This window comes from Neoarius graeffei, chromosome 2 (assembly GCF_027579695.1).
Source record: "Neoarius graeffei isolate fNeoGra1 chromosome 2, fNeoGra1.pri, whole genome shotgun sequence".
In the NCBI taxonomy this organism is placed as follows: domain Eukaryota; kingdom Metazoa; phylum Chordata; class Actinopteri; order Siluriformes; family Ariidae; genus Neoarius; species Neoarius graeffei.
This window is the reverse complement of record NC_083570.1, coordinates 83,694,612-83,720,182: the sequence shown is the minus strand read 5'-3', so window position 1 is coordinate 83,720,182 and position 25,571 is coordinate 83,694,612. Positions and strand designations below refer to the sequence as shown.

Below are 25,571 nucleotides of genomic sequence, written 5' to 3'. Positions count from 1 at the left end.
CACTTTGGGCCAGACGTCTCAGAGTTGGAACGGTGTCTCTATCTTGAACGCCGTAGGAGGAGGAGTGGATCCAAAAAAACGTGTTGGAATAAGGCAGAATAAGTAAACTTAAGAAGAACAATAAGCACACAGCAGCCGAAGGGTGCTGTGTGCTTGAGCAAGCACACTAATAATGACCGTCTCATGGTAGATTATCCTGCTTATTATGCGGCTACTTACTAAAGAAATCAATAACTTGACACAAAATATTCATCTAAAGAGTATTTTATTACTTCTGCTAAAAAAATAGTCCTACCATTGGAAGTGCATTCATGGCAACATAAACTCTGTATTCCTCTTAAGATTAGTTTACTTTGTGTAATAGTTCACATTAAAATTAAAATTAATATTAGAAAAATCCTCCATGGTGTTTTATGATAGAGCAAGGGTAGTTTTTTCCCCCACAGGGTGTCTAGAATGAGCTCATGTTGTTAATTTTATTATTAAAGCAATGAGATTTCCCAGACTTCTTTCTACAGATTGATACGACTGGGCGTGGTCCTCTAGAGCCTCTGATCCGAACTGTGTCCATAGCAACAGTCTGTTATTCATAGCAGTGGTCTACTTTTCAGAAATAACACGCCATAGAAGGCCATACAGTAATTGACCAATAAGAATAGTTTATGCATCAACGCCATCTCATTATCTCTAGCCGCTTTATCCTGTTCTACAGGGTCGCAGGCAAGCTGGAGCCTATCCCAGCTGACTATGAGCAAAAGGCGGGGTACACCCTGGACAAGTCACCAGGTCATCACGGGGCTGACACATAGACAAACATTCACTTTAGAGTCACCAGTTAACCTAACCTACATGTCTGACTGTTGGGGAAACCGGAGCACCCAGAGGAAACCCATGTGGACAACATGCAAACTCCACGCAGAAAGGCCCTCACCGGCCACAGGGTTCGAACCCGTACCTTCTTGCTGTGAGGCGACAGCGCTAACCACTACACCACCGTGCCGCCCACATCAAAGCCATGTAATATTGAAATAATATTGGCTGGTGTTGAGTGGTATATCATCTCATTATCTCTAGCCGCTTTATCCTGTTCTACAGGGTCGCAGGCAAGCTGGAGCCTATCCCAGCTGACTATGGGCAAAAGGCGGGGTACACCCTGGACAAGTCGCCAGGTCATCACAGGGCTGACACATAGACACAGACAACCATTCACACTCACATTCACACCTACGGTCAATTTAGAGTCACCAGTTAACCTAACCTGCATGTCTTTGGACTGTGGGGGAAACCAGAGCACCCGGAGGAAACCCACGCAGACACGGGAAGAACATGCAAACTCCGCACAGAAAGGCCCTCGCCGGCCACGGGCCTCGAACCTGGACCTTCTTGCTGTGAGGCGACAGCGCTAACCACTACACCACCATGCCGCCCAGTGGTATATCAGATACAGTATATTCCATTCAGCTAGTATGATACTGAATGAGACGAAGACGAGTTCAATATCATGCTAGCTGAAGATTAGATTAGATTAGATTAGATTAGATTAGATTAGATTAGATTAGATTAGATTAGATTAGATTAGATAAAACTTTATTTATCCCTTTGGGCAGGTTCCCTCAGGGAAATTAAGAAAAAAAAAGAAAAAAAATTAATCTCTCCCTCTGTTCCTCTCTCATGGAAATAGGCTTTGGGAGTTGAGGTGTATTCAGTGGCCATACTGAATGGAATATATCTGATATACCATGAAAAAAAAGCTATTATTATTATTATACATACACACTCTCTTTTCCGGGTGGCATGGCGGTGTAGCGGTTAGCACTGTCGCCTCACAGCAAGAAGGTCCAGGTTCGAGCCCCGGGGCCGGCGAGGGCCTTTCTGTGCGGAGTTTGCATGTTCTCCCCGTGTCCGCGTGGGTTTCCTCCGGGTGCTCCGGTTTCCCCCCACAGTCCAAAGACATGCAGGTTAGGTTAACTGGTGACTCTAAATTGACCGTAGGTGTGAATGTGAGTGTGAATGGTTGTCTGTGTCTATGTGTCAGCCCTGTGATGACCTGGCGACTTGTCCAGGGTGTACCCCGCCTTTCGCCCGTAGTCAGCTGGGATAGGCTCCAGCTTGCCTGCGACCCTGTAGAAGGATAAAGCGGCTAGAGATAATGAGATGAGAATGAGATGAGATGTGCTTCAGAAATGAAAGGGTTACTGTCCTGAAAACATTAAAATCCAATGAGATATTTTTGTTGTTGTTGTCTCTAGGCTGAGAAGAGTTTAGAGCTGCTCACTCATTGGTTAGGACTTCATTGCCGGGACAGAAGGCCATTGTAGTGTATGTTTATGTAGGAAGTGACAGATGAATTAACCAATCAGATTTTGATTTATAGTGGGAGGGACCAAAAATTCATCGCCCTCGCCTTCTCGAAGGCCAACATGAGCTTAACTGTGACTCGGTGCCATCAGCGCAGCAGTAAAGTCACCTTCCAGCCGGTGTAGCGTTCATCAGTAGTGTTAGTGAATGCTAATAAAGCGGTCAAGCCAGTGCTATCGAGAGCAAGTAGCACAGGCTAACGACCGAGAAACTAAGATTTCTGTCTCCAGACTCTTCTTCCATACACACTCACCACAGTATTTTTCACTCAGACATAAGTATTCATTTCCCTCTGTAATTTACTGAGTTACTTTTAAAATCAACATCAGCTACTACACACAACGGAGCGACCTGGCAGCCTGCCGCTAATCCCTTACAAAATCCTTTGCCCTATTGCTGTTTTTGGTGTGTCTGGCTCAGTTTTGACTGCGCTGAAGTCCCAGCTCTAATAGTAACAGTTTACCACTGTTTGTAAATATGTGTGAAGAATAGCTAATGAAGGTTTGGTAGCCTTTCAGGTATTCAACGTGTCTTTAGTTTCAGTTTTCAGTTTATTTATTTAGTGCTTAATTATAGCATAGCTAATCCTAGTACTGGATTAGCCTAGTCTTTCTCTTTCCCAGCGATCAAAGAAACGCTTCTGTGCATGCGCAGCAGATAACTCTCTCACTGGATAGTCGCATCAGCTCTGACATGTGATGTCATGTTGTCTTGACAACCATGCAATTTCATAAAGCATATTCAACGCTCGTTCTCCATTGGGTAGAGTGACACAATACAGTACATGTAGGATAAGCGATATGCTAACAATATTGCATACTATCAAACCAAATGAATGAAACCTGTTAGAAGGGAATAGAACACGTTTTTTATTCCATCAAATTAAAAAAAAGTGTTCTGTATGTAAAATAATTCAAAATAATGCATTATAATTCAGTTTTACAAATTTCCTAACCAAATCCTAGTGGCCCCTGTGATGTACTCGTGTCCTGTCCTGGGTGTGGGAATAAGCTCCAGATGCACCACAACTCTAACCAGGATAAAGCACTTACTGCTGATGAAAGAATGAATCCTAGTCTCACACACACACACACACACCTCTAAACATTAATTTAGAGCTGTAATTGTACATTTAGGAAGTGTTATAAGATATAAACAAAACCTCTCTCAGCCGATCATAGCATCCTACATGCTAGTGATAAAGTTTATTAAAGGAAGGAATAATGGAAGCTTATTTTAAAAATGGTCTTTAAATCTGTTTTCTCCATTCCCTGGCGTGCAGTACTGGTTGAGTGATGCTTTCAGAAAGTTTGTTCGACTTTGTTTCTCAAGAAACTGAGCTTCACTAATGCATGTACACTCTCTGAGCAGATACAGGCTCTATATTTAACCTAATAGAGCTCCAAACGTAGCGCAGCTGTCTGTGTGTGTCTTTCTTTCTTTCATTCTTTCTTTCTTTCTCTTTCTGTGTGTGGTGTGATGCATTAAACCACCTTGCAAACATGTCTACCGGGATGACAGGCCTCTAAAAAAGAGAGCTTCATACACAGAAAAGCACAAATCACACCTTTTCAGTCACAATATACCACAAGTAACTTTGATTTCAAAATGTTAACAATATACCCAAATGACCATGCCATCACTCATCCGGGGCTGATCACTGTTCAGTCCAACAGCCGCCTGTTAATTTTAGGTTGTGAGTGCAATTGATTTTAAATCCTCGTAATCCTCTGTACTAACAAGTCATCAAATCATTTTTTGACTATTACTCAGCACTATCATAATCTCTAGAGTATTTTCGGACTCAATTTTAGACATTTTTGTACAAATTATCAACTTTGTAGACCATTTCGTCTCCCCACTTTTTGTAAACAACGGTGTAGGGAGGGCGCCATCTCGCAAACTCCTGACGTGACACTAAGGTACATACTACTCCATGCCACTCATCTCATCTCATCTCATTATCTCTAGCCGCTTTATCCTTCTACAGGGTCGCAGGCAAGCTGGAGCCTATCCCAGCTGACTACGGGCGAAAGGCGGGGTACACCCTGGACAAGTCGCCAGGTCATCACAGGGCTGACACATAGACACAGACAACCATTCACACTCACATTCACACCTACGGTCAATTTAGAGTCACCAGTTAACCTAACCTGCATGTCTTTGGACTGTGGGGGAAACCGGAGCACCCGGAGGAAACCCACGCGGACACGGGGACAACATGCAAACTCCACACAGAAAGGCCCTCGCCGGCCCCGGGGCTCGAACCCAGGACCTTCTTGCTGTGAGGCGACAGCGCTAACCACTACACCACCGTGCCGCCCTTTGTTTTTTATATATATATATATATATATAAAAACAAAGGGCGGCACGGTGGTGTAGTGGTTAGCGCTGTCGCCTCACAGCAAGAAGGTCCTGGGTTCGAGCCCCGGGGCCGGTGAGGGCCTTTCTGTGTGGAGTTTGCATGTTCTCCCCGTGTCCACGTGGGTTACTTGAATGTTTCTAGCACAAAAACTCACGGAGCTTTAGATGTGTGTTTACTAACAGTCCTAAAAGTCCCCTGTGGGGGTCGGCGACCTGAGAGTGACTCAGAGCCTACGGCATGAATGACTTAGCCTGTAAATGGTTAAAGTCTTACTTGACTGAAAGATTACAATCCACATGCCTTAACTCTGTTTTATCTACAACATCAACTGTAACTTGCGGTGTACCACAGGGATTTATTCTTGGTCCAGTTCTTTTCATTTTATATATCAATGATTTACCAAACTGTATCCAGGCATGCAAGGTGGCAATGTATGCAGATGATACCATTATTTAATTTTCAGATCACAACATTCAGACAATCAAACAGACCATTCAGCAAGACTCTGTTCGACTTGTGCAGTGGTTCACTGCAAACAAGCTTTCATTGAATCCGTCTAAGTGTAAAGCCATGCTAGTAGGGTCACCCAGGGCCAAGGCCGTAAAAAGCCACTTACATCTCACACTAGCAGACACTCACTACGTTTACATGCACATAGAGAGAATCGAATTTCTGCCGTTGCTCGACTGAAATCGAAGTTCAAAATGCCATGTATACACCTTAATTCGGCTGAAATTGAACCGAACTTGATTTCTCGGAATCGAGCTACACGACCTAGTTTATGCGATTTCTGCCGAGCTACTTTGTGCATGTATACCCTATCGAGCTAGCTGTCGAGCTACTTCCGGAAGTGACGAGTGACGAGACCACAAGCGGGAAACACAACAGCCTCGGTCGGCATGACAACAGTAGTAGCGAGCAGCAGAAGAGGTCAGGAGGAACAAACGAAGAAGAGAAAATGGCGATGTAGAGCTCTCTGAAGTGTGCGTGGAGCACAGAGGACGGCAGGACAAAGCTTCTGGTACTAATAGGCTTTTTATTGTCAGACTTTTCAGTTTAACAGCCTACTTTTATTCTTGAGAGAAAAACAAACACACACACGCGCGCGCGCGCTGTGTTCTAGTCCCGGGATGAGCTTTCCCCTCTGCTCTCCCTCTGCCTCCTTAAATAGGGCGCGGTTACTGGGAAGCCACACAAACACAGGTTAATTACCGTCAGGTGTAGTTATTCTGCCACTCACCTTCCCTGGCTCCGCCCTCCTGTCACAGACCGGCACTTGACCACGCCCCCACTGCCACAGGCAAGCAGAAACGTGCACTTCTGGAGCAATGAGGAGACAGAGTTCATGCTCATTCAGCTTAAGGAGTTGAATATATTAAAATTCATGGACGGGAGAAAAATGCGCAATGGAGAACACGGAACTGATAACTTTGTTTACACTCTTGAATAGCTCTTCTTCATGACGACAACCGGAAGTGTACCAACACGATGGGGCATGTTGCGCCACCTGTGGGTCGGGTGCACAATGCACCTCAAACAATAGCCCGATTTCAGTTGTGTGCATGTAGGATTGGATTTCTCTGGCACCCTGCTGGGACCTTCAGCTCGATTACCGACAGCAGCTCGATTTGGATGTGCATGTAAACGTAGTCACTGAACTTGAGCAAGTGGACACTTTTAAGTACTTAGGAGTTGTTCTGGACAGTGGTCTGCGGTGGACTTATCGTTATCTCCATGTTACCAAGAAACTGTCACAGGCCATCGGTATCATGAAATGCATAAAGCCATACCTGAACAGGCAGGCATTGCTCGCAATCTACACAGCACTGTTCCTCCCTCACATTCAGTACTGCAGTACAGTATGGGACCAGGGAGGTAAGGGGTACCTTGGGAAACTGCTGAAACTTCAAAACAGAGCTGGCAGAGTAATAGTAGGAAGTGATTACTACACTCCCTCTGCCACTGTCCTTGACATTTTAGGCTGGGCATCGGTAGCTGATATACAAAAAAGGAATAAGGCAACACTAGCATACAAGGTCCTTAACAGTTTGTCCCCTCCACACATTTCAGGTCTGTTCACCCAGACATACATACACACAACACTCACCTCAGAACACAAGAAGGTCTTCAATTGCCCAAAGCTCGCCTGCAGCAAACACAGAGAGCTTTCGCTTTCTCTGGGGCGGCACTGTGGAACACACTGCCGTCCCAGTTAACATCCGCCAGCTCCCTTTCAGCCTTTAAACGCATATACTGTATAAACAAGAGTTCTGATGTAAATATTGTAAATAACAATATGCCAACTCCTTCAAGCTTTGTTCGTATTCTTTGGGATTGCTTCACTTTGTGTTGTTTACCTGTTTAGTTATTTATGATTTACTTATTGTAACATTATATTATGTTATTATCAGTTGCCATTTATTTTATGTATGTTTCATGTTATGACTTCATATTTTTGTTTACTATTGTATATTTTCTTATTTCTTACTGGTCACCCCCCAGGGATAATTGAAAAATGCCTATAGGCGATCTGTACCCCCTGGTAAAATAAATAAACTAAACTAAAACTAAACTTATCAGAATCTCAGCTGTATTAAAGATCCTCCACAGTTCATGCACCTCAGCCACCTGCCTCACACATCACCTCCCACATCTCATCACGAGCTTGAATAAAACAGGTTGCCAGGTGACATAAATGTGGCACCTCCCTTCAGAATGACAAGATGTCACCCATTTGTCACCCATAATTCCACTGGGATAGGGCATGTGTGACATGAGGCTCTCAAAAATTGCCGTGGGCATCGATTGCACCTTTATTCCCCAGTGGCAAAAGCTCTGATGCATTTTAATAAGGAGTCTCCATCATAAATGCTCCATCAGAATGTGCACTGGAGAGGATGTGGTGGTGCAGAGAGGACTGTATATTACACATGCCAGATAAAGATCATCTCCCTTCTGCACATGACCTTTTTACCCCCACAGTAATCAGTCCCCAGGAGAGAGCTGCAATACGGACCACACTCACTTTCATTGCCTGATGGCGTGTAATGGCTGTGGGCAACTTCCGCATCAAACTGTTCATTATGAGAAGTTGAAGGGAGAGGGAGAAAAACAAACAGAGGCAAAGAAAGATGAACATGTTTAAGGGGAAATAAAATACATCAGGGAACAAAAAGAAATGTAATGTTGTAGTGTTTTTTATTTAATGAATAAAAGAAACTTGGGGCGGCACGGTGGTGTAGTGGTTAGCACTGTTGCCTCACAGCAAGAAGGTCCGGGTTCGAGCCCCGTGGCCGGCGAGGGCCTTTCTGTGTGGAGTTTGCATGTTCTCCCCGTGTCCGCGTGGGTTTCCTCCGGGTGCTCCGGTTTCCCCCACAGTCCAAAGACATGCAGGTTAGGTTAACTGGTGACTCTAAATTGACCGTAGGTGTGAATGTGAGTGTGAATGGTTGTCTGTGTCTATGTGTCAGCCCTGTGATGACCTGGCGACTTGTCCAGGGTGTACCCCGCCTTTCGCCCGTAGTCAGCTGGGATAGGCTCCAGCTTCCCTGCGACCCTGTAGAACAGGATAAAGCGGCTACAGATAATGAGATGAGATGAAAGAAACTTGGAATTCTGTGTGTCTATTGTGGCAGATGTGAGGCTAATACATACCAGTATCTATAACCTATAAGAAGGAAATAAGGAAATGAAGAAGGAGAGAAAGAAGGGGAGAAAGAAGGAAAGAAGGGAAGGGAGAAAGAAGGGAAGAAAGAAGGGAAGAAGAAAGAAAAAAGAAGGAAGGGAAGAAGTAAGGGAAGAAGGAAAGAAAGTAGGAAAGAAAGAAGGGAACAAGAAAAAAAAGAAGAAAGGGAAGAAGGGAAGAAAGAAGGGAAAAAGGAAGGGAAGAAAGAAGGAAGGAAGGAAAGAAAGAAGGGGAAAAAGAAGGAAGGGAAGAAGAGAAGAATTAAAAAAGAAGAAAGGAAAGAAAGAAGGGAGGGAAGAAGGGAAGAAGAACAAAAAAGACGGAAGGGAAGAAAGGAGCGAAAAAGGAAGGGGAGAAAGAAGGGAAGAAGGAAGGAAAGAAAGAAGGGAAGAAAGTAGAGAAGAAAAAAGAAAAGGGAAGAAGGCAAGAAAAGTGAAGAAGGAAGGGGAGAAAGAAGTGAAGAAGGAAGGAAGGAAAGAAGGAAAGAAAGAAGGAAGGGTAGAAGGGAAGAACAAAAAAGAAGAAAGGGAAGAAGGGAGAAAGAAAGAAAGAAAGAAAGAAAGAAAGAAAGAGAGAGAGAAGGAAGGAATTAAGTGAAGAAGGAAGCAAAGAAGGAAGGGGAGAAATGAGGGTAAGAAGGAAGGAAGGAAGGAAGGAAGGAAGGAAGGGGGAAATTGAGGGAAAAGAAATAAAATAATTTAGGGAAAAATAATGGAAAAAAGAAAGTCCATGCCCTTCACATGCCAGGATCTGGTCACCCCAGGCAGTCTCCTGTCCCAGTATTAACCAGGTCCTTAAGGCACACTGGGTGTCGCCGAGCTCCGTTCCCATAGCCCTTGGCCTCTCGCCTATACAGTTAGGGTCTAGTCCTCTGGTAACCACGAGAGTTTGACTCCCTACTCGCATCAGTATTGCAGCGTGTCTTGCACTAGGTATCATTTTTATGATGGTCTTTGGTATGACCCAACCGCGAGTAGAACTCACAATCTTCCGGTCGTGAGGCGGACACGCTAATCACTAGGCCAACTCATGGTGGAAACAAGAAAAGGGAATGCTGAATATAAAGAAACAGAAGGGAATGGCGGGGAAGGAAAAGAAATTTCTCGTCTCGTCTTCTTCCGCTTTATCCGGGACTGGGTCGCGGAGGCAGCAGTCTAAGCAGGGAAGCCCAAACTTCCCTTTCCCCAGACACCTCGGCCAGCTCCTCGGGAAGAACACCGAGGCGTTCCCAGGCCAGCCGAGAGACATAGTCCCTCCAGCGTGTCCTGGGTCTTCCCCGGGGCCTCCTCCCGGGGGGACATGCCTGGAACACCTCCCCAGGGAGGCGTCCAGGAGGCATCCAAAAAAGATGCCCGAGCCACCTCAGCTGATTCCTCTCGATGTGGAGCAGCAGCGGCTCTACTCCGAGCTCCTCCCGAGTGACTGTGCTTCTCACCCTATCTCTAAGGGAGCGCCCAGCCACCCTGCGAAGGAAACTCCTTTCGGCCGCTTGTATCCGCGATCTTGTCCTTTCGGTCATTACCCAAAGCTCATGACCATAGGTGAGAGTCGGAACGTAGATCGACCGGTAAATTGAGAGCTTCGCCTTTTGGCTCAGCTCCTTCTTCACCACGACGGACCGGTAAAGCGACCGCATCACTGCGGAGGCTGCACCGATCCGCCTGTCGATCTCACGCTCCATCCTTCCCTCACTCGTGAACAAGATCCCGAGATACTTAAACTCCTCCACTTGAGGCAGAACTTCTCCACCAACGTGGAGAGGGCAAGCCACCCTTTTCCGGTCGAGAACCATGGCCTCGGACTTGGAGGTGCTGATTCTCATCCCAGCCGCTTCACACTCGACTGCAAACCGCCCCAGTGCATGCTGAAGGTCCTGGTTTGAAGAAGCCAACAGGACAACATCATCCGCAAAAAGCAGAGATGAAATCCTGTGGTTCCCAAACAGGATTCCTTCTGGCCCCTGGCTGCACCTAGAAATTCTGTCCATAAAAATTATGAACAGAACCGGTGACAAAGGGCAGCCCTGCCGGAGTCCAACATGCACTGGGAACAGGTCTGACTTACTGCCGGCAATGCGAACCAGACTCCTGCTCCGTTCGTACAGGGACCGGACAGCCCTTAGCAAAGAGCCCCGAACCCCATACTCCCGAAGCACCCCCCACAGAATACTACGGGGGACACGGTCGAATGCCTTCTCCAGATCCACAAAGCACATGTGGACTGGTTGGGCAAACTCCCATGAACCCTCGAGCACCCTATGAAGAAATTTAATTTAAAAAAAAAAGTCAAAAATGAACAGTAAAGGAAAGCAAAGGAATAAAAGGAAAGGAAAGGAAACGAAAGAAGGAATGTAAAGGAACAAGATTCATTGTCATTTTCTTTTCCTAACAGTACAGAAGAAAGGGTGAGGAAGCTGATAAACAGTAAAAGCCAACTGAACCATGCAAACTATTATTACAAACATATCTCAATCGCTGAAATAGTACTTGAATACTCCTCATTATCACCAGAATGAACTCATTAAGAACTCAATAATAACTTGTCTTTTATCAATTTCCAATAAGAATGTGAATACATTTTTCTTAAACGAGAGATGCTGCTCAATGCCTGTGATAAGACCATGCTATAGACTTTCCCAAGCTGCAGTCCAACCACTGTCATATACAATTCAGTCGGCCAAGTCAGACTCGAGTCACATCCTGGTCATCTGTTCACCCATAAAGGTCAGCGGTCATCACAGCTTTCAAAATATCCTCACAAATATCACAGGAGTGGCTGTGTGTGTCTCAAGGACAGGACAAATCACAAAGATGAACATATCTGCAGTATTGATGAGTAAAACACAGCCAAGACAATTCTATGTAGCACAAAACAGAGGAAAATATCTCATTATTGTTATATGACATTTTTATATAACACCATACCATTAATGCCAGTGGGTGCGAGATGGTGGATATGGTAAATCTGCTCTGTTCTGCCTTGCCGTCTGGCTGGAGAGCTGGAAGCATGCGGTAATTAGCTGCGTCTTGCCAGCACCAGGTCATTACTACAGCGTAATGGTATTTGGCAGACAGTGGCATTCAGGTTCGGCATGATTGTGCTGTGTCAGAGACAGTACTGGCCTTGTGGCCCTTTCACACACACCTCAGACTGGCTCTTCAGCTGTTCACACTGTGGTTAAGAGTTGGAGTTATCCAATAGCAGCTGCTCCTTAACTAACATAAAGGGCATGATTTCTATCCTGTGCCAATAACACCAGCTGAGTCAGGATCCAACCGTGATATTCACGATCACATGTCAGAGACTACTCTCTTATTGTTTATGTAAACTAACCATCAGGGACAGACAGGACAAATGTTCATATATAACAGGGATATGAGTCAGACGTGCATAAAACATTATGCACGTAAGGGTCAAAAATGTTTTCATCCATTTACAGAAACAGTTATGTCAACACAGTTCACAAAAACTAATGCAATTTAGTATAAATATGCAGGTGATTATAGGAAATCACATGCACAGATTGGTTGAGAAATTCAGACTATTTCTCGATAATCACCTTCAGCAACTCGGCAAAATGGCGGCCAATCGCTTTGTCACTGTAAGTGAGGAAGAATTACAAATTATGAAAGAAAATGCTGTTCCTAAAAGCACTAAAGATGCTACAAAGTTTGGTCTAAAACTATTCAAAGGTAAGGTGGAATTGTGATTTATTTTATCGATTTCAAAACAAAGCATTTTACGTGACCCAGCATAGATAAGTGATAAGTCTGCGCCGCACCGTTATTACATTTACATGCTGCTTTTGAAGTTTGAAATAAATTATTTTATTAAATATTACTTGTTTTTTTTTTTTTTTAAATAATCACCTGTGTATTTATCTCATCTCATTATCTCTAGCTGCTTTATCCTGTTCTACAGGGTCGCAGGCAAGCTGGAGCCTATCCCAGCTGACTACGGGCGAAAGGCGGGGTACACCCTGGACAAGTCGCCAGGTCATCACAGGGCTGACACATAGACACAGACAACCATTCACACTCACATTCACACCTACGGTCAATTTAGAGTCACCAGTTAACCTAACCTGCATGTCTTTGGACTGTGGGGGAAACCGGAGCACCCGGAGGAAACCCACGCGGACACCATGCAAACTCTGCACAGAAAGGCCCTTGCCGGCCACGGGGCTCGAATCCAGACCTTCTTGCTGTGAGGCGACAGCGCTAACCACTACACCACCGTGCCGCCCCTGTGTATTTATACTAAAACAATTATCCATCTCAGGCTCAGTGAATATCAGTGATTATTATACATACAACCCCGATTCCAAAAAAGTTGGGACAAAGTACAAATTGTAAATAAAAATGGAATGCAATAATTTACAAATCTCAAAAACTGATATTGTATTCACAATAGAACATAGACAACATATCAAATGTCGAAAGTGAGACATTTTGAAATTTCATGACAAATATTGGCTCATTTGAAATTTCATGACAGCAACACAGCTCAAAAAAGTTGGGACAGGGGCAATAAGAGGCTGGAAAAGTTAAAGGTACAAAAAAGGAACAGCTGGAGGACCAAATTGCAACTCATTAGGTCAATTGGCAATAGGTCATTAACATGACTGGGTATAAAAAGAGCATCTTGGAGTGGCAGCAGCTCTCAAAAGTAAAGATGGGAAGAGGCTCACCAATCCCCCTAATTCTGCGCCAACAAACAGTGGAGCAATATCAGAAAGGAGTTTGACAGTGTAAAATTGCAAAGAGTTTGAACTTATCATCATCTACAGTGCATAATATCATCAAAAGATTCAGAGAATCTGGAAGAATCTCTGTGCGTAAGGTAGAGCCCTGCACTCCTGCGGGAGTCCCACGGGACTCGCGGGACCCGCCGCAAAGCAGTGCAAGACAAATTTTGAAAGCTCATTGCGGGCACGGGCGGGACCGGAAGTGCACATATGCGCGCGCGGGCGGGAGCGGGAGTGCACATATGCGGCGCGGGCGGGAGCAGTGATAAGCTGCAGTCCCGCTAACTAAAAACGTGTTTGAAATAAAATTTATAAATTATTAATTTATGCCTATCATATATAATGTGTGCTGGATATTTTATTTGGCATTAATAAAAACATTTTAAGACGCCTAAATTTGCAGAGAGAATCAGATTGCCAGATTGAGTGAGGAATGGCATCTTAAATTTGCCATTGATCACCCTAACGGGAAATCCTTTGATCACTCTAATGACTCGCAGTTCACACCCAGCTAGCAAGAGAACCATGAGTGAAGTGATTTACTGCTTGCGTTAGTCTACAACTCTAATCAGAGAGACAGGTTACACAGTGACGGTAGGCTTGACTCAATGCTATCCCAGAAATCCTTCCTGTAATACGCAAATTTGGCTGTCCAATCAGAGGCGGCCAAATTTGCATATTACAGGAAGGATTTCTGGGATAGCATTGAGTCAAGCCTACCGTCACTGTGTAACCTGTCTCTCTGATTAGAGTTGTAGACTAACTCAAGCAGTAAATCAATTCACTTCTCTTACTAGCTCTGCTTTGCAATAAAAAAAAACCCCACCATTGGTACAAAGCAAGCCCATTCACTTTTTTATGCTGATCAGAGAATTACAATGGTTTCTCATGTGATAAAAATGTGCGATTCGCGATTAAATATTTTAATTGCTTGACAGCACTAATTATTATTATTAGAGACACTACATGCTGAATTCAGAAACAAGGTAAATAATAACAAACGTGAACGTGAGCTGTAGATATTTATGCTCAAATCCACTCAAAGTAGGGGGCGGGGCACCATCACGCTGCGTCAAGACAAGAACTTTCCTGAGAAATAACGCGAACGTCTGCATCATGCGGGATTTGCGGGCGGGAGCGGGACAAAATATGGCAGGCGTGGGCAGGAGCGGGACTGAAAATCATAATTTTTTTGTGGGCGCGGGCGGGACTGAAAATCATAATTCTTTGCGGGCGCGAGCGGGAGCGGGACTGAAAAATCCGACCCTCGCAGACCTCTAGCGTAAGGGTCAAGGCCGGAAAACCATACTGGGTGCCCGTGATCTTCGGGCCCTTAGACGGCACTGCATCACATACAGGCATGCTTCTGTATTGGAAATCACAAAATGGGCTCAGGAATATTTCCAGAGAACATTATCTGTGAACACAATTCACCGTGCCATCCGCCGTTGCCAGCTAAAACTCTATAGTTCAAAGAAGAAGCCGTATCTAAACATGATCCAGAAGCGCAGACGTCTTCTCTGGGCCAAGGCTCATTTAAAATGGACTGTGGCAAAGTGGAAAACTGTTCTGTGGTCAGATGAATCAAAATTTGAAGTTCTTTATGGAAATCAGGGACGCTGTGTCATTCGGACTAAAGAGGAGAAGGACGACCCAAGTTGTTATCAGCGCTCAGTTCAGAAGCCTGCATCTCTGATGGTATGGGGTTGCATTAGCGCGTGTGGCATGGGCAGCTTACACATCTGGAAAGACACCATCAATGCTGAAAGGTATATCCAGGTTCTAGAGCAACATATGCTCCCATCCAGACGACGTCTCTTTCAGGGAAGACCTTGCATTTTCCAACATGACAATGCCAAACCACATACTGCATCAATTACAGCATCATGGCTGCGTAGAAGAAGGGTCCGGGTACTGAACTGGCCAGCCTGCAGTCCAGATCTTTCACCCATAGAAAACATTTGGCGCATCATAAAACGGAAGATACGACAAAAAAGACCTAAGACAGTTGAGCAGCTAGAATCCTACATTAGACAAGAATGGGTTAACATTCCTATCCCTAAACTTGAGCAACTTGTCTCCTCAGTCCCCAGACGTTTACAGACTGTTGTACAGAGAAAAGGGGATGTCTCACAGTGGTAAACATGGCCTTGTCCCAACTTTGAGATGTGTTGTTGTTGTCATGAAATTTAAAATCACCTATTTTTTCTCTTTAAATGATACATTTTCTCAGTTTAAACATTTGATATGTCATCTATGTTCTATTCTGAATAAAATATGGAATTTTGAAACTTCCACATCATTGCATTCCATTTTTATTCACAATTTGTACTTTGTCCCAACTTTTTTGGAATCGGGGTTGTACAAGACACTTTTTTGATGGAATAAGAACGTGTGTTCTATTCCCTTCTAGCGGGTTTCATTAATTTGGTTTGATAGCATGCAATATCGCTTATCCTATGTGTATTACATCACTCTACCCAATGGAGAATGAGCGTTGAATATGGTTTGTGATATTGCATGGTTGTCAAGACAACATGATGTCACACGTTGGAGACATAAAACTTCTGCACTAGTGAGCGACTGTGAAAACTTGTAAACAAGCATGGCTGCCAGGTTTGCGTCATTAAATACGGAAGATTTTGAGAGAAATTTGGCTGCCAGGTCGCTTCGTTGTGTGTAGTTGTCAATGTTGATTTTAAAAGTAACTAAGTAAATTATACAGGGAAATGAATACTTAAATACTGTATAAGTGAAAAATACTGTGTTGAGCGTATGTAGAAGAAGAGTCTGGGGACAGAAGTCTTAGTTTCTCAGTTGTTAGCCTGTGCTACTTGCTCTCGATAGCACTGCTTTATTAGCATTCACTAACACGACTCATGAATGCTACACCGGCTGGAAGGTGACTGCACTGCTGTGCTAACAGCACCAAGTCGCGGGTAAGCTAGCGTTGGCCTTTGAGAATGCTGATATGAAGAGAGTGTGTAGATATAATAATAAGAAGAATAATAATAGCTTTTTTTCATGATCTATCAGATAAATTCCATTCAGCTAGCATGATACTGAACTCATCTTCGACTTGTTCAATATCATGCTAGCTGAATGGAATATATACCACTCAATGCCAGTCAATATTATTTAAATAATAACCTCGACTTCATCTCGATGTTATTCACCAATATTCACTTCGTCTTTGGTGAGTAATTGTTAATTAGTTATCAAATTATCCTTCGCAAACAAAATTAAATATTTCTTTATGAATACAAGTCACTTACTGAAAGTGGTAATGATTATAATGCAGTCAGAACTCTACTAGTTATTATTGGGTTGTATTTAATAAGAGAGAAGAGTACTCAACAACACACTTCCATTTGAAGGTGTGACAATGCTTAATTAAGCAAATATAACTAATGTAAGATACAGTATATAGTTACGAGAGTAATCAATATTATCACGAGAGAACTGTATGTAGTCAAAAACCAGGTACATACAGAGGTGGACAAAGTACCCAAGTTCATTACTTAAGTCAAAGTACAGATCCCACTGGTCAAATGTTACTCCAATACAAGTGAAAGTTGTCCAGTCAAATTTTTACTTAAGTTAAAGTGCTGAAGTATTTGCTTTTAAAAATACTTAAGTATTAAGGGAGAACTGAAGTCATTTTTAAACTTGCTTTATTTCTTAATTAGCTTGTTATTCAATAACGTTTTTGGTTTTAGTAACCTCATATCGTGACTCATATTGGCAACTAATTGCAATTAAATATGATACTTATCGGCCTATTTGGTTTTTAGCCATGTTGAATTTAGTTTGTTTGGTCCACGGCAGGTGTCACTTATCCGCACGATCTTCACGAGACTTGTGCGAGACTTCAAAACGTGAAGTGTCAGCCAGGTGTCAGTGCCGCCATTTTGAAAACTGTTTTCCAAACAAAATATTGCACAAAAACGAGTTTAAATGATGATTACTGCCTACTTTTTTCAAACTTTCCTGACTGTTATCAGAACAAACAAAACTTCCGGCTTGATTACGTCAGCATTCGAAAGAGGGCGCGCGCGTCTTTTGACAACGATGGCAGATGTTGGTCACTTTGATTTCCGCTGTACGTTTTACTTCCATCCTACGATGTCTCACACAGGTCTCAACGAATCTCGTTTATGGCCATTGCTTTGACATATGGACTGATATATTACATAGAATATTTCAAACACTCATAACTTGCTATAGCAGCGACAAAATAGCTGTCAAAAATGCATTCCTATATTTAATAAAATTAGATAAATAGAATTTTGATAATAAAAAATTTGCCTTCAGTTCTCCTTTAAAAGTACATTTTCTGTCAACGCATTGTTGTATTATTGCCATAGCGCTTACAAAACCTAATGCCTCTGAAGCAACCGACCGGATTTACTAACCAGTTTGTAGAACCTGTAGAATAAACGCCTGGTTGAATGTTTCAAAATGAAACATGAAACACAACTGAACTGAAAAAGAGCCATTGTCATTTATTTATTTTTTTATTGTGACACTCCTCCCCACCCCCACAAAGCAGCATTGTAGGGTTCTGACCCAGCTCTGGCAATGTGTGCACACATGTATGTGTATGTTAATCAGGAAGACAGTGGAATAGCTGTAAATGCAGCTTGCTCAGAAAGTAAAAATGACAATCCAACCCGCTTAAAACCCAGGGCCACACCTCAAGCTTAATAACTTCCCAACAGCAACACTGCTTTAAGGAAGACAAAAAAAGTGCAAGACCATCATCTGAGATCAAAACAAAAAATTCCAACAATTTGTTGTGACTGACTAGTACAATACTGTCCATCTCACAGGTCTCACATGTGAGTGTGCGCATGTATTCATGCACATATGAATCTGTCTGTGAAATCATGGTGGTTTAATGTTAAGCTAGCTAGTCAGTGAAGCTCCACCTGACATGCTAGCAAACTCTTTTCAAACTTGAAATCATATTGGGTAGCTAATGTTACTAGAAAAGAAAGATTTCTACATTCTGTTTATTTGGCAAGATTATGCTAAAACATTTCTGAAAGGACTTCAGATAAGTTAACATTATTCATGTTAGCGTAACTCCATTTTTACATGCTAACTAACAGTGTCCAAGTTAACTATGTGTCAACGTTAGCCGTGGACAAGGTGATGGCAACTTGGCGGGAAAATCCATAGAAAGTCATGTGACTAACCAGACTGCATAGCTATTGCCACATTATCGCTAGCTCTAAAAGCACAGACAACTTCATTGCAAGCTTTCTCTTGGAATAAAATGTTTATATTCCTCAATATGCTTCCGCAGGTTGGACGGTGAGTTTTTGTAAGCTGTGATGTAATCCATTTTCAGCAAACAAAGCAAACATTTAAAATGAAACAACTCTTTAATCCTTTCAGAAAACTGAAACTTGGGTTCTAGGTACCGTATAGCCATGAGTGCGTGCGTTCTCCAGAAGAACCGCCTCCTTCCATTCTGCCATCAACTGATCGTGTTAAATAATGCTGCGGAGAAATCACTGAACTTGATTTTATACAGTCTATGGACGTGACGTGGCCCTAGTGATTACTGATAGACTGTCTCAGTGTCACCTGCGGAAAAAACAATCACGTTTTAGAAAAGAAAAGAAAAAAAAGTCCACTTTCAAAGCCATTTCATAGTAATGAGTAACGAGGACCTTGATAGAAATGTAGTGGAGTGAAAAGTACGATATTTGTCTTTCAAATATAGTGAAGTTAAAGTCATAAATTTCCAAAAAAATTAATACTCAAGTCAAGTACAGATACTCAAAAAGCGTACTTAAGTACAGTACTCAAGTAAATGTACTTTGTTATTGTCCACCTCTGGGTACATATTTACGAGAGATAGGTATGTAGATACATGTGTCAGGTTTGTGAGTAAGGATATGGAGATATGAGCATAATGTGCGTAAGAATAGACCTGCTGTTATGACTCAGTCTCTGGCAGCACCTCTCAAACTCTCCACCGTCCATGACTACTAACACATGCTGCTTGTTTCACAGCTCATTTTCAGGACTGTATATTTATCCGCCCCTCTGTGTCCCAATTAATGAAATCTTGCACCTTTCCATGTGCCTGCTCTTTGCCATTACATTGTTATTGTCTTACATAGTATAGCACGTTGTCCTGTTTCTTCTCTTTTCCTGTTATGCTGCTAGTTTAGCCTTCTGCTTAGCCATTAGCATCTTATGCTACCTAGTTTTGAGGCAATTGCTCTACTTCAGCTGTAGCCGTATTATATCTAGACATAAGTCAAGGTGTTATTTTAACCTTCTCCTACTCTTTTGCTTTGTTATATCTTTGGAATTGATATTAGCTTAACCTTAGGCTCGCTTAGCCTTTTGTTTGTTTCTGAGGTCTTTTACTCTTTAGCCAATATCTATCCATGGTGTAGGGTGGTTCAATATATAGACACACACACACAGACACACACACTGATCTATTTGACCGGTTTCACCAGTGGCGTGCACAGATAGACACGAGGTGGTGCTCAAGCACCTGCCCCTCTGCCCTCTGTCCAAAAAAGTGCCCTTTTGAATTTTTTTTTTTACAGTTTACTGAGGCCAATGTCGACATGATCTTTTAGAAAAGCCGCGGCATTAAAAGCGTGTGTGAAAATAATATCCCGATGTGTGCCCCCTCCGCGCACACACCGGACCTCTGTCTCTATTGCTCTGTCACGTGAACAAGCGTGCAGTGCATTCAATGTGAGGTTGCAGCAGCATAGCGTCCTGGAAGCCACGGCCTTGTCGTAGCGCAGACAACACATCGGTCAGTCAGTCAGCTCTTTCCCTGCCCCACCAGCCAGGTAACACGTGAATCAAGTGAAAATGTATTGTTTGCCCTCTAAGCCCAAGCTTAGTGTAATTATTTTGTCGTGAAGTAGCCCGTCGCATACAGAAACAACTGCACATAAGTATTATATTTTTTGCTAGACCATTTTCAGATTTAGGAAAACAAAAAATTTCTTTTTCTATTTTGTTCAACTAGAGATTCCTGGCAAAGTCAAAAAGCCTTGATGTAATAAATTAACATCAAGTGGTTGTTTTACACCTTTAAAAACTAAAACGGGTCAGTGGCGACCCGAACACAAGAGGAGGGTTAAATCTCAGACTTTTATAATAAGGTGTTTCACATGCGCAAAAAAGTGCCCTTTTTCCCCCCAGAGCACTTGCCCCCCAAAATGTCTGTGCACGCCACTGGGTTTCTACTGAAGATTTAAGTTTTTCCAGATGGTGTACAGACGGTTTGCATCACTTCCCTTATTTCCTGAGGCAAATGAAGCACACCGAGATTATCTGTCAGTCATTCACCTCGAACCTGAGCAATCTGACTTGCTGTAATGCTTCTTGAGTTCACAGTAAATTGCTGCCCCCATTATTTTAAGCAAGACAGCCAGAACTAGGCAACAATGATTAGAAAGGTAATTCCACAGCAGCACTATGTGCCTGAAATGATATTCCTCAATTGCAAATTGACTTTGAGACACCACTCGGGAAATGAAGTGTTCCTCTTCAGTCAACAGCAAATTAAACATAAATTTTAAGAAAAAAAAAAAACTGGCAAAGTTATCTTAATAATACAAGCCGGTAACGTTGCAGTTCTCGCTGTGTGCCCTAAGCTAAACCAGGCTTGGACATACAGTATGAACAACATACATTACAGCACCATCAACAATTATTGGCACCCTTTGTAAAGATTAGTTAAAAATAGGGATGTCCGATATTGGCTTTTTTGCCGATATCCGATATGCCGATATTGTCCAACTCTCAATTTTCGATTTCGATATCAGCCGATACCGATGTCGATATGTGGGTTATTTTTCCTCAGAACTAATTTAGGTAACATCACATATCTCCTGTTGTGGAATTAACACAACATGCTTAATGTTATTGTGATGCCCCACTGGATGCATTCTTGAATGCAACAAGGCTTTCCAAATGTTAACATTGTCTGTGCAAAATAAGAAAAATACTTCAACTTAATTTAGGGAAAAAGTGCCATGTTTATTTTTTTTTTAAATTGTCTCAAACAACAGTTTGGATTACACTCTCCCTGAGATAATCTTGACAATGCCCACAACAAATAGGGCAAATTTGACTTCTTCACAAATGATAAAACATTGTACCTGAACAACTATGTGCAACATAGCAGCATCTAAAGTCAACTAAAATAACAGGCATAGTGTATGACAGGCTACTCTTTTTTCTGTGTTAAATGAGCCTGCGTTTGTAGGATGCCTCATGAACTGTTTCTTTAACTAAAACTCAATCACCTTAATTGAATGAATGCACAAATATGAGTCAACTACAATGTGGCAACTATACTGCACAATTTTGAAAACTGCACATTTGTTTGAGCTACAAAAAATACTTCAGGCTTGAGGTGAAGTACAAAAAATGAAACATTTTAAGGTGTAAGCAGCCTGTGTTCCTAGCCCATTACTTGGGCTAATGCAATCATTGAAATTATAAACTGGGCTCAATCAGCACTGCTCTACATGAGCAACAACAAAGATATGCAACATTAAGGTAGTGTGCAATAAGAACAAGGAAGGCACAAAGTTTCAGTCCAGACCTTCCAGAGTAGTAAACAACTTTAACGTCCGAAGGAGACACTTGAAAATAATTCCAAACCACAGACATAATGTTGAAACAGAGCGAGCAAGTTTGTCACTGCAGCCATCCACGCTTGTTTGTACGCTTCAAGACGCAGCTTGATGAGGTCATCATCTTTGCGCCGGTAAACGCTTCAGGAGCGCATAGGCACTATTTGGGTGTAACGCAAGCATTATTTTATCGGTTTTGAGGCAAAAAAAATCCGATAACGATATTAACAGATATTACATTTTTATGTTAATATCGGGCCGATAATATCTGTCGGCCGATAATATCGGACATCTCTAGTTAAAAGTGTTTGAAAAAAATCCACCTTTTGGTGAAATCACTTCATGTCACACTGAAAAAATTAGAAAAATCCAACCTTTAATTGAAATAAATTTACTCAGAGAAAAACACATCCCTCATCAAGAAATTATTATTTTCAAAAATACAAAACCATATGTGCCACTATTATTGGCACCCCTAGAAATTATAGTGAACACAATGTAAATGAAGCTTGTTTCCCATTTAAATAGTACATTTTTGAATTGATTGGAGTGTGTAAGAACTTTCAAGCTGTAATCCACGACTTCCTGATTAACTGGGGCATAAATATGATGTGACACAGACGCCAAATTCCCTTACCCTGTGTCCAAAATCGCTCACTCGTTCACTACTCCTTACTCACTATAGAGGGAATTACTATAAAGAGGACTATTTAGTGATTTCATTGGTAAAATTAAAAAAAATGCTTTCGGACACTAGTCCATCACGCTGGTATTTACGTCATTACTGTTGCACAATTAAAACATGCCACATCAGTCGGCTGGTGGGTTTTCAGAATAATAAATACATGCATGTATTTTTGTGATAAATCCATATTACACTGAGTGTATTTCCCGCCTTAGTCAATACAAAGTACCTGAATCTTTCAGGGGTTTTTTTAAATCAAGGCTGAATACTTTCTTCTTTGCCGCTGCCTTTTATTAAATCAAATTTGAGACTTTTAATTTGATTTCTTTCAGCGCGACTGCAATGCATGATGGGATATATTGCTTGGTTAGTGACCATTGGTTGTACACTACTTTTTGTGATGCATTGTGGGATACTTTGAGTGCACTATATAGGGTGTAAATAATCCTTACTATCGTTTCGGACAGCACTACAAAATGCCGTCCTCACTACACAGTGCCCTATTTAGTGAATAGGGAGCAATTTCAGACACAGGGTTAGCCATCCATCAACATGGGAAAGATAATAGAACCCACAAACCAAATGAGGGAAAAGTGTGTTGACGTTCAGAAGTTACTTTGTGTTCACTATGATTTCCAGGAGTGCTAATGATAGTGGCACATGTGCTTTTGTTGAAAATAATTATTTTTAAGAACACTCACCTGAACTTAGGCATAGGAGCACTCTCTTTATTCAATTTCTTATAATTTTTTTCTTGTTTAATCTAATATGCAGGAATCGTTGGTAAACTCATAAGAAAAAGGACAGTTCAATCGTTTATAATTAAAAAAAAGGGAACAGTTCTTCTGAATCACTCACTTTGTTGTGTTCAAATGGATTTGTGCTTTCTACTCTAAATGTAACTAGTTCCAGTCGAGAGAATGTGATTATTTGGCATTTAGGAAATATGAACATGGATCATGTGCTACCTTATGATTCAGGCAATTTAGCTAGCAAGAATACAGTATATTAGTTATGCCGCTTTTCCACTACAAACACGGCTGAGTCGGGCTGAGCCGTGCCGTGCTGAGTCGAGCTGAGCGGGGCTATTGGAGTTGCATTTCGACTACCACCGTGCTGGCTGGAAGTGGGTGGACACATTGGGTGGAGTTAGTGAAAGTGGGTGGATGTCACGTGATGTCGTTAAGCGGCGCAAACAGTGACATCAGTGACCTTTTAAGCGGTAGTCTCACGACCCGGATAGTAAACAATAAACATGGAGGACATGGAGTCGTTAGTGTTGCTGGTCTTGGTGCTGTGGCTTGTTGTCATCGACAATGCCAACAGATACTGGCAAGAGCGTATAGATGAGGCGAGGCGCATAAGGCTCCAGAAATTCTCGTAATTCTTCTTCTTCCGGGTTTACGGTGTTTACAGATCCCAGCGTGCTCGCGGGGCGTGTGTGGGCATGTGAGGACACTCCTCCTCACCAATCAGTGCACAGGGGAGTGTCTGCTCACGCCCCCAGCCTCACTCAGCTCGGTTTGGCTCGCTTCAGCCCCACTCCAAAACCGTGCGAGTTTTGGGTGCTAAGCAGGGCTGAAGCGAGCTGAGTCGTGCTGTTTTGAGATAGTCGAAACGCGAGCCATGTCGGGCTGAAGTGAGCTGAAGCGAGCTGAAAAAGGGTAGTGGAAAAGGGCCATTAGATCTTGTACAGTGGTGCTTGAAAGTTTGTGAACCCTTTAGAATTTTCTATATTTCTGCATAAATATGATCTAAAACATCATCAAATTTTCACACAAGTCCTAAAAGTAGATAAAGAGAACCCAGTTAAACAAATGAGACAAAAATATTCTACTTGGTCATTTATTTATTGAGGAAAATGATCCAATATTACATATCTGTGAGTGGCAAAAGTATGTGAACCTCTAGGATTAGCAGTTAATTTGAAGGTGAAATTAGTCAGGTGTTTTCAATCAATGGGATGACAATCAGGTGTGAGTGGGCACCCTGTTTTATTTAAAGAACAGGGATCTATCAAAGTCTGATCTTCACAACACATGTTTGTGGAAGTGTATCATGGCATGAACAAAGGAGATTTCTGAGGACCTCAGAAAAAGCGTTGTTGATGCTCATCAGACTGGAAAAGGTTACAAAACCATCTCTAAAGAGTTTGGACTCCACCAATCTACAGTTAGACAGATTGTGTACAAATGAAGGAAATTCAAGACCACTGTTACCCTCCCCAGGAGTGGTCGACCAATAAAGATCACTTCAAGAGCAAGGCGTGTAATAGTCAGCGAGGTCACAAAGGACCCCAAGGTAACTTCTCAGCAACTGAAGGCCTTTCTCATATTGGCTAATGTTCATGAGTCCACCATCAGGAAAACACTGAACAACAATGGTGTGCATGGCAGGGTTGCAAGGAGAAAGCCACTGCTCTCCAAAAAGAACATTGCTACTCATCTGCAGTTTGCTAAAGATCACATGGACAAGCCAGAAGGCTACTGAAAAAAAGTTTTGTGGACGGATGAGACCAAAATAGAACTTTTTGGTTTAAATGAGAAGCATTATGTTTGGAGAAAGGAAAACACTGCATTCCAGCATAAGAACCTTATCCCATCTGTGAAACATGGTGGTGGTAGCATCATGGTTTGGGCCTGTTTTGCTGCAGCTGGGCCAGGACAGCTTGCCACCATTGATGGAACAATGAATTCTGAATTATACCAGCGAATTCTAAAGGAAAATATCAGGACATCTGTCCATGAACTGAATCTCAAGAGAAGGTGGGTCATGCAGCAAGACAACGACCCTAAGCACACAAGTCATTCTACCAAAGAATGGTTAAAGAAGAATAAAGTTAATGTTTTGGAATGGCCAAGTCAAAGTCCTGACCTTAATCCAATCGAAATGTTGTGGAAGGACCTGAAGCGAGCAGTTCATGTGAGGAAACCCACCAACATCCCAGAGTTGAAGCTGTTCTGTACGGAGGAACGGGCTAAAATTCCTCCAAGCCGGTGTGCAGGACTGATCAACAGTTACTGAAAACGTTGAGTTGCAGTTATTGCTGCACAAGGGGGTCACACCAGATACTGAAAGCAAAGGTTCACATACTTTTG

General features: G+C 42.5%; 1 protein-coding gene across 1 annotated transcript in view; it reads right to left on the bottom strand.

Moving 5' to 3' along the window:
- The window catches only part of b4galnt4a (beta-1,4-N-acetyl-galactosaminyl transferase 4a), a 373,302-nt gene that overhangs the window by 145,975 nt on the left and 201,756 nt on the right, over nucleotides 1-25,571 (bottom strand). The window lies entirely within an intron of this gene.